The sequence below is a fragment of the Bos taurus genome, chromosome 10 (genome assembly GCF_002263795.3).
Source record: "Bos taurus isolate L1 Dominette 01449 registration number 42190680 breed Hereford chromosome 10, ARS-UCD2.0, whole genome shotgun sequence".
NCBI classification, from domain to species: domain Eukaryota; kingdom Metazoa; phylum Chordata; class Mammalia; order Artiodactyla; family Bovidae; genus Bos; species Bos taurus.
Window position 1 is genome coordinate 44,804,874 of NC_037337.1, and position 14,650 is coordinate 44,819,523.

Consider the following 14,650-nt stretch of genomic DNA (forward strand, 5'->3'; position numbering starts at 1 on the left):
CATCATATAACCCACTACCAAAACTGGATCTCACCCTAGCTCTCATACAGAGATATTTAGGTATTTCTTAGGGTTCATCGCTGTCTTCTGGGTGATAAAAGCTGCCATCTATTTTAGTGCCTACAGTGTTTCAGGTTCTTGACATTCTCCTTAAAGCCCCATCAGATAGGTAATAGTATCTTTCAATTTACAGATGAAGAAAGAGAAGCTGAAGAAGTTGTCATAAACACACCCAAGATCTCAATCTCTAAGGGTCTGTTTAGGTTCAAACCTTGGTGTATCAGGCTCCACTTTTGCTCTCTCCCCTAGTTCAGTACTGATCCGGCAGAGCCTCTCTGGCAAAATTTGCACTTTGCAGTCAATATTAACACCAGAAAAGAGCAGTTAGTTTTGTTGAACCTTGAGAATTATGTGTTTTCAATAACCTCTGTATTTTCAACATCTCTATGCTCAGTAATAGACATAGTAGGACCTCAAAGAGGTGTTTGTTTCCTTCCTCTTTCTTGGAGGCTGAATATTTCTAGATGGGGTCCCAGGGAAAAAATTTTACAAAGATATTCTCTCAGAGAGATGTAGAAATTACAGATGGAGTCCAAAGTTTAAGTCAAGAGATAGTTTAAAGCAGGAGTTGGAAAACCACAGTCTGTGGGACAAACCTGGTAGAGTGCTTTATGGCTATAAGCTAAAAATTATTTTTGCATTTTTAAATGGTTGGAAAAAAAGAAAAATTATATTTGTGACCCATAAAAATTATATGAAATTAGATTTCAGGGTCCATAAATTAGGTTTCATTAAAATACAACCATGCCCACTCATTTTATATTTTCTGTACCTGCTTTTGAGCTACAATAGCAGATCTGAGAAGTTGTGACAGAAACTATATGGCCTACAGAAGTGAAAATGCCTATTATTACCAGAAAACGTTTGCCAACTTCTGGCTTAGAGTCACTTTCAGTTTGAATGTTGAGAATAATTCCCCAGGAACCCAGAGTAAGTAGTTTTGAAGGAGTTCAACACAACATGACCTAAATATGGCAAGTTTCAGAATTACTTGGGAGGAAATTCTGTTATTGCAGGGATGTTGGTAAGAAGGCAAAACCCTATTGGAGGCTTCAGATTCTCATCTAAGCACCACTTTGGGTAGGTTCTCCTCCTGGGTTTCCTGACTTTGGCACCTCTCTCATTCCTTAGCTGTTCTGGGTTTATGTCCTGTGGAAGCTCCGCTTGCATTTACCATTAATTACAATAATTAAAATTAACTGGTGCCTCCTGTGTGGGAATTTTCCGGTCCCTAACAAGACGCTTCCACAGGATTCTTCTTTCTCAAGAGCACCGTCTGCTGGTCAGTTCTCAGAAGGCACCTCATCGTCACATTCACAAGCTGCAGGTGGGTTTTGCTGCCAGGAAGACGCCAGAGGCCGATTTTCATCTAGAAACAAAGGCGTTTGGGGGGATTGTCTCCATGCCTGGCCAAGTTTTTCACAGCACGCAGGCATTAACTGAAGAAACAGAACTTGGTGAGAGAATAAAACTCACATTGAATGCAAACTAACAAACCCCTAGTTAGGTTGCAGAGGCCTGGAGTACACACAGGCCTGTTGAATGCTGACTTTCAAAAGACCTGTTACTATGGCAAAGCTGTGTTCATTACCATTTACCAGTAAGGAAGGCTGATAGTGTCTTGATAAGGGAAGGGCAAGGTCTGTTTTAATAATTCTTTGAGGCCTGGTTGAAGGCAGATCAGAGAGGCCTGATTAGGACTGAGAGAGGATTGTGGTATAACAGATTAAGATTGTGGGCTACAAAAATGTAAGGCGAGTCTAGGAATGTAAATTTACACTGTCTGCTGATGACTTGAGACTTGCCAGAAATTTCTGCAATGAAACAAAAGATTTGCAACTCGCTTTTCCAACATAAGAGTCTCTGGACTAGTAAAGTTATGCTAATGAAACTGACTTGTTAATGTAGACAGGTTGGGGGATTGCTAGTTTGGCTTCTAGGCTGACTGAAAAAAAAAAAGCAGAACCTAAAAGTTGAGAATTCTGTTTTATTTGGCAGGCAAAACAGTACTTAAGCCCAGGACTCAGTCTCTCAACTCTGAAGGACTGCTTCAAAGAGGTAAGGGAGAAACCAGGAGCTTTTGCAACAAAGACCAGGTAGTTGGAATTTCAAAAGATTACTGTTAATTAAAAAAAAAAAAAAAACTTAGATATCTCAAGTTAATGAATTTAGCACTTTTCTTTGTATGGGAACAAGTGAGAGTCTGGGCTCACTTAAATCATTTCTTTGGTAGGCACCTCAGCTATCTAGGGCCAGTATCCTGTTCTTGGTGGCGGCTTTAGTGGCCTTGATAGCTGTAACGTCCTTTCTTTACTCCCATGGCAAGCAACATTTTTCGTTCACACGTCTTAAGATAGTGAGTGTCCTCTAAGAGGCCTAGTGTGGTTGGGAGGTGGGCATGCCTAATGCCCCTGTGACTCCAGACAAAATGTTGGGGCTGCTCTGAGTTTCCACATTTCTTTGGGGGTGAAGGGAACTTTGTTACTAATTCATGCTTGGAGGTAGGCACTCTGCAAGTACAAGGGAGCTAGAGCTGATAAAAAAAAAAAAACCAGACCGTGTCACCCCAAAATATTCCTCTGACATAAAAAATTATTTTGAGCTGAAGGCAATTAAGAAGTTGCAAACCCAGGAAAAGCTCTCCCTTGTTTGCCTGAAGACCGGAAATAAAATTCTCCTTTTACTGGATATAGACTCTTATCAGCCCATAGAGGGCACCAGAGGAATCTCTAAACAAACCTTGTTAAAGGAACCCTTATCCTTGTTAAAGAAGATAAGGGTTACCTGGGCCTCCTTGAAACATCCTTAGTCCAATCTCCTTTGTGTTGTTAATTCTGCACACATTTAATGTTTAATTGGCGGAAAAATATAAACATTTCCTACTCTGGTCACTTCTTTGAGTCTTCATTCTCTGGTGAGGAATCCCACATACATTTTTTAAAATTTTATTTTAATTTGTATGCTCCCCTCCTGTTAATCTGTCTTTCTCAGTTTAAGTTTCAGACCCAGCCAGGCACCCCAAGATGTCCCTGGGGGAGTTTCGCCTCCCCCAGCACCTGTCAGGAAAAAGGTTAATGTCTAGAAGCTGTGTGAGTGCTGATTTGATAGGAGTATGTGCTTGGGCCCCAAGTGGGTCAGGGTGAATGAGAGACCACCCCATTCTCCTCTGCAGAGGCCCTGCCCTCACTGAAGAGATCCCGAAGGTGCTGAGGACAGAGCCGAGGCTCGGCTGGGTGCAGGGAAAAGTCAGGGAGCCTGCACAGGGTTGACGGGAGACCTGGGATCCCAGGGGTGATGGGAAGGGACAGGCTGCCGGAAAGTGTCCCAGGCCTGAAGGCCAGAAAGCTCCCAGCACGTCCAGTGTGCTTTGCGAACAGGCAGGAAAGGAAGTCTGGGCTGGCCTTATTTGCAAAGGTGTTGAACTTGATCTTTTAGATGGTAGGAAGCCCCTGAAAAACTTTTAGCAGCAAAGTGCTAAACGTGCTAATGATTTTACTTGCTATTTAGAATTCTACTCCAGTTTGGAAGCTGTAATAACAAAAACAGAGCGAGGGCCTTCCCTTAGAAAGTGGCTGTGGATGGAGAGGAGGAAAGATTCCAGAGGAAGAGGCAGGATCACCACACCCTGGACAGCACCCCAAATAGGGGGGCAGGAGGTCAGGAAGAGGGAGGGTTCTCTAGCCTGGATGCTGCAGGAGACTTTGGTTCCATTAGCTGAGATGGGAAATGCAAGAGAGCAAGTTCATTACGGACAGCGCCCCTTTGGTATAAGGATTATTTCAGCTGGCTATTTTTTAAAAAGAGCAGATACCAGATAAGCTCTATATTTATAAAGGAACTCTCCATTTGTAAGGGTGTCTCCCTCTCTGTATCAGGAAGAGAAGGGTGACCCTAAACCACTAGAAACTCTTATCCAAGGAGAAGGCAGCGATTTAAATCTGCGTCACAAACAACCCTGCTTTTCCTGCTGTTGTCCCCATGACTGGCCTTCCCCACACCCTTTTTTTTTTTTTTTAGTGAATATGAAGATGGTATTTCAGCCTGAATTCTAAGCCACCTCTTAGAGAGTTACTTTTCTTTTTTCTTGGGTTTCTCGCATGTGCACATACACAAGGTACTCCTGGGAATTCACTTGCTTGTGTTTTTCTCACTAATCCATTTCTTTGCCCGCAGGGGCCCTGCTGAGACTTTAGAAGGTTAAAGGTAAAAGGTTTCCTTCCTCTCCACAGAGGTGATAGATTCAGCTTTGCAATTGCTGGCTGTGAGGTGCAGAGGACGGGGCTAGCCCGGAAATTGCAGAATGAGAGCTTCTCTGGGAGGTGGGGATTGCACACATGGGTTCAAGCTTCTTCAACAGCTGAAGCTACAAAATAGCTGAAGTCAGCAAAGGAGAGAGTGAGTGCACATGGAGAACAGAGGGGAAAAAACCCTGAAGGAAACAGCGGTGGCTTTGCCGTAGCATCACTGGCTGAGCAAAACCAAATCCTTACAAGGTCCTATGCTTCTTTCTCCAAGGTCCGAGCCGCTGGTCAAAGGACAAGAAAGTGTCTTCAAGCTTCTGTGGACAACTAGGGGCCTTGTGCCCTGCCTAGTGGAGAATGCTGTCGACCACATGGAGGATCAAGCTGGGTGAAAGAGCAGCAAGGACTCCCCTACCTCACAGGACAGAACGAGGAAGACAGAGAAGGTAATTAGTTTGTATGGAACAGAGGGTTTGACCTATTTCTGCCTCTGAATTTAATCAACTCAGTGCCTGAAAGGTTGGGAAACAGTAGAAGTGGGAAGGAAATTGTACCAGAAGAAGCTGCCTCTGGGGGATCCTGCCGCGTGAGCTGCAGGAAAGGCAGGTGTGTGCTCTCGTGGTTGTTCCCAGTCTCGGTGGTTGAACAAGGACAAGTGAATGGCCCTGGAGGAGGCGGGGCTGAGCTGGGCCTCAGGAAAGGGTCTGAGTTAGGAACTTCTGTGTAGAAGCTCATGGGAGCCCAGAAAGGTCTCCAACAGCTGTTCCCAGTCTTGAGAGTGTCACCTGGAGGGCTTGTCGAAACGCAGCTTGCTGGCCTCACTCTCATAGATTCAGACTCATTACATCCAGGGTGGGGCTGGAGAATGTACATTTCTAGCAAGTGCCCAGGAGATGTTGGTGTCGCTGGTCCAGGGATCACTCTTTGAGAACCACTGGTCTATGAGATCCCCAAAGAGTAGTGTGCATACCTGTACCCAAAAGGATGGTGGACAGGTGAAAAAGTCGCTTCAGTCGTGTGCGACTCTGTGCGACCCCATAGACGGCAGCTCACCAGGCTCCCCGTCCCTGGGATTCTCCAGGCAAGAACACTGGAGTGGGTTGCCATTTCCTTCTCCAATGCATGAAAGTGAAGACTGAAAGTGAAGTCGCTCAGTCGTGTCCGACCCTCAGCGACCCCATGGACTGCAGCCTACCAGGCTCCTCCGTCCATGGATTTTCCAGGCAACAGTACTGGAGTGGGGTGCCATTGCCTTCTCCGGAATACTATAACAGTTGTGTATATATTTTCATGTGTATTTAAAAAGTACCATTTGCCTAAAAAATCCATGATTTTAAAAAATATTGTGTTTTAGAACAAGACTAAAATGGATATAAACAAAAAAGCAAGTCAATTTATATAAAAATACTTAGCCAAAAAGTAGTATAGGTAAAATGTGAATACAGGATAAACCAGAACGTGGTATGCAAATAACTAATGTTTAATAAATAGAACATAAAAAGGAAATGACCTTACATTTATACTTATTATGTAGTTAGGGGTCAGGGTGAATGTTCAAAAATTAACAAATAGAAAGGCATGGACATTGCACAATCAGAACAGACACAGGTAAAAGCAGTGAGTTATGCAGTAGAAGTGAAGTGAAAGTCACTCAGTCGTGTCCAGCTCTTTGTGACCCATGGACTATATAGTCTATGGAATTCTCTAGACCAGAATACTGGAGTGGGTAGCCATTTCCTTCTCCAGGGGATCTTCCCAACCCAGGGATCAAACCCAGGTCTCCCACATTGCAGGCGGATTCTTTACGAGCTGAGCCACCAGGGAAGCCCAAGAATACTGGAATGGGTAGCCTATCCCTTCTCCAGCAGATATTCCCCACCCAGGAATCAAATCAGATTCTCCTGCATTGTGGGTGGATTCCTTACTAGCTGAGCTACTAGGGAAGCAAAGTAGAAAGGAATGCAGCTAATTCACCCCAAGCCAGCTGATTGGGTCTCCTTTATAGATAAGGGAACTGAATTTTTGAGAAGTTGTTTTCCAAGATCACAGTCGAATTAGTAGCAAAGCTACAACCACTGCAATATGTAGAACATTGCAGCCATAACTGCAAAATGTGCCCACGACGTGTGAGTGTGCTAAGTTGCTTCAACTGTGTCTAGTTCTGCGACCCTATGGACCATAGCCCACCAAGCTCCTCTGTCCATGGAATTTTTCAGGCAAGAATACTGGAGTCGGTTGCCATTTCCTCCCCCAGGGAATCTTCCCAACCCAGGAATTGACCCCACATCTCTTACATCTCCTGCATTGGCAGGTGGGTTCTTGACCACTACCAATAGCACCAGGGGACACTGACATGGAAAGGTGGACACACTCCTCTGTTAGCACTGTCCCTTCCACCCAACCCTTACCCTCAGAAATAGAGGAGCTTCTCCCTTCATACCATGGCCCTCCTTCCTCTCCTGCGGACCACCCAGGCCCTCCACAGGGGTCGTTGGCCCACATGTACATATGTATACACAAGCCCTGTCTATAAATCGTTTTGATTGTTTGCATTTGTTCAGCAAATATTTCTAGAGCATTGCTGGAGCCAGGACACTGTGCTCGATGCAGGATACAAAGCAATGAAACACAAACCCTGCCCTGGGAGCTCACAGTCATTGATGGCAGAAGGTAAGAAAGGAGTACATGGAGTCCTTGCTGAGCCATTGATGGGCTGAGGGAAGTTGCATACCACCAGATGGAGAGAGGGTGACCCAAGGCACCCCAAAGGTGGTGACCTGACCTGGGTCATGAGGGCAGGAGGGTATGAGGCTATTCCAGGCCAAGAAGGGAGCAAATACAAAGAGACGGAGAAGTCACGGTGCACTGCGGGACCAAAACTGACTCAGTCTGATTTAAGCACTGAGTGTGGGAGGGTGTGATAGGAAAGGAGCATAGCATGTGCCAGGCACTGGTGTAAGCACTTTGCACGTGCACACACACAGAATTTTTGTAAATCAATTCATATATACGTATACATGTGCAAATTAATTAATAATTATCATTAACACATGCACATATCATGCATGTATGTGCAAATATGTACAACATGTGTTGATACATATAAATTCATATACATATATGTATACATGTATCCTATATGTAATGTTGATGAATAAGTAAAGTTAATTTTACTTTAATTTTTATTACTCATTTGTTTTTGGTTGTGCTGGGTTTTCGCTGCTCCTCACAGGCTTTCTCTAGCTGCGGGAAATGGGGGCCACTCTCGAGTTGCAGCGTGCAGACTGCTCATTGCAGTGGCTTTTCTTGTTGCAGAGCATGGGGTCCAGGCACAGCCTGTGGGCTCAGTAGTTGCAGATCTCGGGCTCTGTAGTATGCAGGCTTCAGTACTTGTGGCAGGCACACTGGCCTAGTTACTCCTTGGCGTGTGAAATCTCCCCAGACCAGTGATTGAACCTATGTCCCCTGCATTGGCAGGTGAATTCTTATCTACTGTACCACCAGGGAAGTCCAGTAAAATTAACTTTAGTATTCACAAGCCTACCAGGTAAGTACTGTTATTATTCCCATTTAATAGATGAGAAGCATGAGGCACCAAAAGCTTCACCAGTTTTCCCAAGGAAAATAATCAGTAAGTAAAAAAAAAAAAAAAAAAATTGGTAGTAAAACTATTAGTAATTTCCCAAGGAAAATGACTAGTAAGTGGCACAGCTGTGATTTGAACCCAGGCCATCTGATGCTAAAACTTGAACTCTTATTATACTGGACTGATAGAATGAAGGTGCGAAGAAATGTAGACAGGCTTCAGATTGTGGGCCCCAGATCCCATGTGGGACATACAGGCCTTTATCTTGAAGCCTGCCAGCTTGAAGGATTTTAAGTAATGGAGCAACAGGATTCATACATTCAGTCAGTCCACACGTATTTTATTAAGTGCCTATAGTATGCCAGGTACCATATACCAGACCCTGGGGACAGAGCAGTAAACAAGGTAGAAAGGAGCCCTGCAATCAGGCAGCGGGGTTTCTGCTAGCAGTAGGTGCAGTCATTAGAAGAAAAAGTCCACAATTAATTGAATCCTGACCATGGTATGGATAAAGAATGTGCTGCTGATGTAGGAGCCATGGGTTCCATCCCCGGGTTGGGAAGATCCCATGGAGGAGGAAATGGCAACTCACTCCAGTATTCTGGCCTGGAAAACCCCATGGACAGAGAAGCCTGATGGGCTACAGTCCATAGGATCACAGAGAGATGGACATGACTGAGTACGAACATAGACAAGATGGTAATAAACTGAAGAGCAGGTCAAGGTTGGATGAAAGTGTGCAGCCAGGGGCGCAGCCTGGTCTAAGGATTTGGTGGCAGCTTCCTGGAATAAAAGAAATGCCATCTTATAGCTGAGTAGATGGAAACTGGCAAAGGGAACTGGGAGGGAAATGTTAGAGGGAGTTTCGGCCTGGAAGAACTACATATGCTGGGCCTCTTCACAGCCAGCTTGGTCTGGAGCACACAGTCAAAGAGTGGGGATCGGCAAAGGAGACAGAAGAGTGGGCTTTATTTTGGGGAACATTGAGCTTGAAGTATCAAGAGGATACATAGATTGAAATGTCCAGTGGGCACTGGGTACAGAGATTGGCTACAAGGATCTGGGTTTCAAGACAGAGGCTCGACCAAGGGTACAGATCTGAGAGTCAGCGAACATGGCAATTAGAACTATAAGAATGAATAAGACCGTTAGGGAGTGTTTGAATAGAGAAAACAGCTGAAAGTGGTTCCCAAGATAGACTAGGAGATAATATCTGAAATCTCTGGGGGCAGAAAGGAGCCCCATCAGCCATAAATCATCAGAAGTGGGTCTTCCTACCCCCAACCTCAACCCCCATCCCAGGCCTCACACTCACAGCCTTATATACAGACTTTTAGCTTTATTTCTACATGAGGCTAGATCTGCAGTCGTCTTATCTATGTGTGTGTGTGTTTGTGAAAAGTGTTAATTTGCTATGTATTAGGCATTTAATATGTAATACTACAATTTTTACATGGCTTGATGTTCCTTGATTTTGAAAACATACCCAAACCCTCAAAAAACATACACAGTCTGACCTCCCATAACTTCAGGGAGGCCCTGAAAGGGTAGGCAGGATTTTCCATGTCTTCAGTATCCCTCCCAAGTGGCCCAGTTCCTTCATTGTTCTGGCCTCCAGGGTTTTCTTTTCCAGGAAGAGTCTCTCTGAGGCTGGGTAACCCTTTCCAGCAGCCCCCTTAGTAACACTGCTTTTGGGTCTCAGACCTCTGGAGTCCTTCCTCCACCCCCCACCACCCCTGCCACCTCTTTTAAAGCTGGAAAGAGAACGAGGAATGACCAAATCTTGGGTGAAAGAGAACCAAGGTCAAAGAACACGTGGATTCTAATTCCAGGGCCTTTTCTTCTGCTTTCTCTAGGTGCCTGAGCCTTAGTTCAAATTTGGGAAAATAGACTGTCAAATTTCAATTGGCAATAATAAATAGACCTGTGTTTTCTTAATCAGATTTCTGTGATGCTCTATGATAGAAATCTCACATTTTCAGGCTATGTTTGTGCAAATTCATGAGAATGAACTTAAGAGCCCAAAGCCCTGAATTTTGTTCCCGCTTCTGCCACTAACATTCTGTGAGCAACCAAATGGCATATTTGATTGTTGTGTTTTTTTTAACTGAAGTATCAAATCAGCAAGTGTGTGTTGAGAGCCTACTTGATACAAGGCTCTGTGTTAATACCATGGGAAAGAAAGTCCTCGAGCTCAGGCAGTGGAATATCCGGTAAGGGTATAATGATTCCAGTATACCATGACCATAATGCAGTGTCCAAAGGTTGGCAGTTGATCTGTGTTCCACAGAGGCTCAAAGAGCAGGAAAGATGCCTCCTAGCAGAGGTGGCATTTGAAAGGACCTTGAAAGATCAGAAGGTCTTGAGAAGATGAACATGGTAATGAGGGCCAGGGGAGGCAGGGAGGATGGACAGCAATGGGCACAGCTTTCCAGGTAGATAAACAGCATCAGCAAAGGCACAGAAGCAGAGAAGTCTGGGAATTGTTCTGCCATGCTTGTAATTGTTACTGACCCACGATGGGTTAAGTTGAGAACTGAGCAAAAGCTTTTAAAAATTATATAGTAGTATAAGGGAGTAATTTTTCTGTTCAAACTAATAATTTTTAAAAAATGAACTTGTGTTTGTGTATGTCCTTTTATTTCATTTTTTGTTTAGTGTTAAAGTTTTTTACATTTTACTGTGTTTTAGGTGTAATTTTTTATTGAGATATAAATGGCAGGGTACTTTATGTAAGTTAAGAAGAGACATTACTTTGCCAACAAAGGTCCGTCTAGTCAAGGCTATGGTTTTCCCAGTAGTCATGTATGGATGTGAGAGTTGGACTGTGAGGAAGGCTGAGCGCCGAAGAATTGATGCTTTTGAACTGTGGTGTTGGAGAAGACTCTTGAGAGTCCCTTGGACTGCAAGGAGATCCAACCAGTTGATCCCAAAGGAGATCATTCCTGGGTGTTCTTTGGAAGGAATGATGCTAAAACTGAAACTCCAGTACTTTGGCCACCTCATGCAAAGAGTTGACTCATTGGAAAAGACTCTGATGCTGGGAGGGATTGGGGGCAGGAGGAGAAGGGGACGACAGAGGATGAGATGGCTGTATGGCATCACCAACTCAATGGACATGAGTTTGAGTGAACTCCGGGAGTTGGTGATGGACAGGGAGGCCTAGCGTGCTGCAATTCATGGGGTCGCAGGGAGTCGGACACGACTGAGTGACTGAACTGAATTGAAGATGTCCAACAAGTTGATTTGACACATTTACATGTCGCAATGTGATTGTCACCATAGCATTACCTAACATATCTGTAATATCACATAATTACCATTTCTTTTTTTAAATGAAACAAAGATGAATATTTTCAATGATAAAAGGTACAATTCACAAAGAAGATAGACATCATGTACCATTAGACACCGTAACAATAAAAGAACAAAGATACATAAAACAAAAACCAGAAAAAATACAAGGGAAAAGAAAAAATAATCATAGTGAGACATTAACATTTCTCTGAGAATATTTTATCAAGTGCAGAAAAAATAAGAATTAGGATCATCTTGAATTATGTCATTAATAATTTAAATATAATAGATTTATATTTAATTAATTTATATTAATCATATCCCACACAAATATCTTTAAAATTTTGTATCTTACACATTGTTATTAGATGTCCATAGAACATGTTTAAAAACTGGCAAAAAGATAAACATTGCTAAATTTCAAAAAGTAGAATCCTTTTTTGTGCGTGTGATTCATATATACACGTTATACATATACACACGTTATTATACCTAACACACATATGTTACATGTATACACACGTGTTATTTTTGAAATTATTTTCCATTATAAGTTATTATAAGATATTGACTGTAGTTCCCTATGCTATACAGTAAACCTTTATTGCTTGTTGCATATCTAATTTTTAATTAGAAATCTAGCATTCTATTCATACTAAGTCAAACAAGTGGAATCAAAATGTTAAATTTTTTAGGTAGGCAAAAATTCATGTTTTCTAAAATACATATATTATACATATTATTTATATTTATGTATACAAAAGTTTTTCCACTATGCTTGATAAGGCATGAGAAAGAACATTTAAAAAAAAGAGATGGAGAAATAGGAAAACATAAACTAAATGAAATGGGAGCACTGAATATGAAATAGAAAAGTGAAACAAACTAGATAAAAGTAAAATATCCTCATAAGTCCAGTTGTTTTTAAACATGGTTACTCATTAGAAACATATCTGGAGTTCTGGCCAAAAAAAAAAATAATAATAATAATACCTGGGCATTTGTATTTTTCAGAAAATTCCAAGATAATTCTGATGTGCATATGGATTTAATAAAAAGTGATTATAGGCTTTTCTATTAAATGCTAGATTCGGTGATATAGAATTCTATAATTTTTCTGTTGACCAATCATGATACAATGATATTAAGTAATAGTTACATAATCACAGTAGTAAAAGATGTTTGTCAGTTTTCACAATCAATAGCCAGACAAAAAATAAAAGGTGATTACAATTGCAAGCCATAATGGGAACATGATTAACCTAACAATATAAAATAATTACATTCAATTTGGGGGGTCAAGCAGAGTGATGTGGTCAGTGGAAGTGCATACACACACATGTTTTCATCAGCTCAGCCAGTCTGTCTTTTGGTTGGTGCATTTAATCCATTTACACTCAAGGTACCTCAACATGTGTGATCCTATTACTGTTTCCTTAATTGTTTTTGGGTTCCTTCTCTTGTTTTCTGCCTAGAGAACTTCCTTTAGCATTTGTTATAAAGCTGGTTTGGTGGTGCTGAATTCCTAACTTTTGCTTGTCTGTAAGCTTTTGATTTCTTCATCAAATCTGAAGGAGAGTCTTGCTGGGTAGAATATTCTTCATTGTAGGTTTTTCCCTTCATCACTTTAAATATGTCATGCCATTCCCTTCTGGCTTGTGGAGTTTCTGTTGAGAAATCAGCTGACAGCCTAATGGGAGTTCCCTTGTATATTATTTGCCATTTTCCCCTTGTTGCTTTTAATAGTTTATCTCTGTCTTTAATTTTGTCAGTTTGATTACTATGTATCTCAGTATGTTCCTCCTTGGGTTCATCCTGCCTGGGACTCTCTGTGCTTCTGGGGCTTGGTTGATTATCTCCTTTCCCATGTTAGGATTCAACTATTATCTCTTCATATATTTTCTCAGGTCCTTTCTCTCTCTCTTCTCCTTCTGGGACCCCTATAACGCAAATGTTCATGTGTTTAATGTTGTCCCAGAGATCTCTTAGACTGTCTTCATTTCTTTCATTCTTTTTCCTATGTTCTGTGGCAGTGATTGCCACCATTCTGTCCTTCAGGTCATTTATCCATGCTTCTGCCTCAGTTATTCTGCTGTGGATTCCTTCTAGTGTATTATTCATCTCTGTTTGTTTGTTCTTTAGTTCTTCTAGGTCTTTGGTAAACATTTCTTGCATCTTCTCAATCTTTGCCTGCATTCTTTTTCCAAGATCCTGAATCATATTCAGGATATGATAACTATTGTTATTCTGAATTCTTTTTCTGGAAGGTTGCCTATCTCCACTTCATTTAGTTGTTTTTCTGGGGTGTTATCTCTCCTTTCGTTGTGACATAATGTTCTGCTTTTTCATCCTGATTAAATTTCTGTAATGTGTTTTTGTTTTAGTTGCTGTGGGATTGTGGTTCTTCCTGCTTCTTCTCTCCGCCCTCTGATGGAGGAGGCTAGTGTAAGCTTTCTTAGAGAAGGGACTGGTGGTGGGAAAAACTGGGTCTTGCTCTGGTAAGCAGGGCCTTACTCAGTAAAAAGTTATGTGAAAGTGAAAGTTGCTCAGTTGTGTCCAACTCTGCGACCCCATGGACTATATAGTCCATGGAATTTTCCAGGCCAGACTACTGGAGTGGATAGCCTATCCCTTCTCCAGGGAATCTTCCCAACCCAGGGACCCCACATTGCAAGTGGATTCTTTACCAGCTGAGCCACCAGCTAGAGGGTAGCCTATCGCTTCTTCAGTGGATCTTCCCCACCCAGGAATCAAACCAGGGTCTCCTGCATTGCAGGTAGATTCTTTACCAACTGAGCTTTCAGGGAAGCCCAGGAAGCTACTCAGTTAGGTTCAGTTCAGTCGCTCAGTTGTGTCCTACTCTTTGCAACCGCATGGACTTCAGCACATCAGGCTTCCCTGTCCATCACCAACTCCCAGAGCTTACTCTAACTCATGTCCATTGAGTCGGTGATGCCATCTAACCATCTTATCCTCTGTTGTCCCCTTCTCCTCCCACCTTCAATCTTCTCAGCATCAGGGTCTTTTCCAGTGAGTCAGTTCTTCACATCAGGTGGCCAAAGGATTGGAGTTTCAGTTTTAGCATCAATCCTTCCAATGAATATTCAGTACTGATTTCCTTTAGGATTAACTGGTTGGATCTCCTTGCAGTCCAAGGGACTCTCAAGAGTCTTCTCCAACACCACAGTTCAAAAGCATCAGTTCTTCAGCACTCAGCTTTCTTTATGGTCCAACTCTCACATCCATACATGACTACTGGAAAAACCATAGCTTTGATAGATGGAACTTTATTGGCAAAGCAATGTCTCTGCTTTTTAATATGCTGTCTAGGTTAGTCATAACTTTTCTTCCAAGGAGCAAGCATCTTTTAATTTCATGGCTGCAGTCACCATCTGCAGTGATTTTGGAGCCCAAGAAATTAAAGGAAGCTACTCAGTAAAGTTTTAATACAATTATCTGCTGATGG

At 42.4% G+C, this 14,650-nt stretch overlaps 1 long non-coding RNA gene across 1 annotated transcript; it reads left to right on the forward strand.

Moving 5' to 3' along the window:
• Positions 1 to 1,962: 1,962 nt before the first annotated feature.
• LOC101907464 (uncharacterized) lies at positions 1,963 to 11,501 on the forward strand. The gene is made up of 3 exons (XR_003036827.2): positions 1,963 to 2,118; positions 4,576 to 4,747; positions 6,863 to 11,501. It is a non-coding gene; the product is annotated as an uncharacterized lncRNA (long non-coding RNA).
• The last annotated feature ends 3,149 nt before the right edge of the window (positions 11,502 to 14,650 follow it).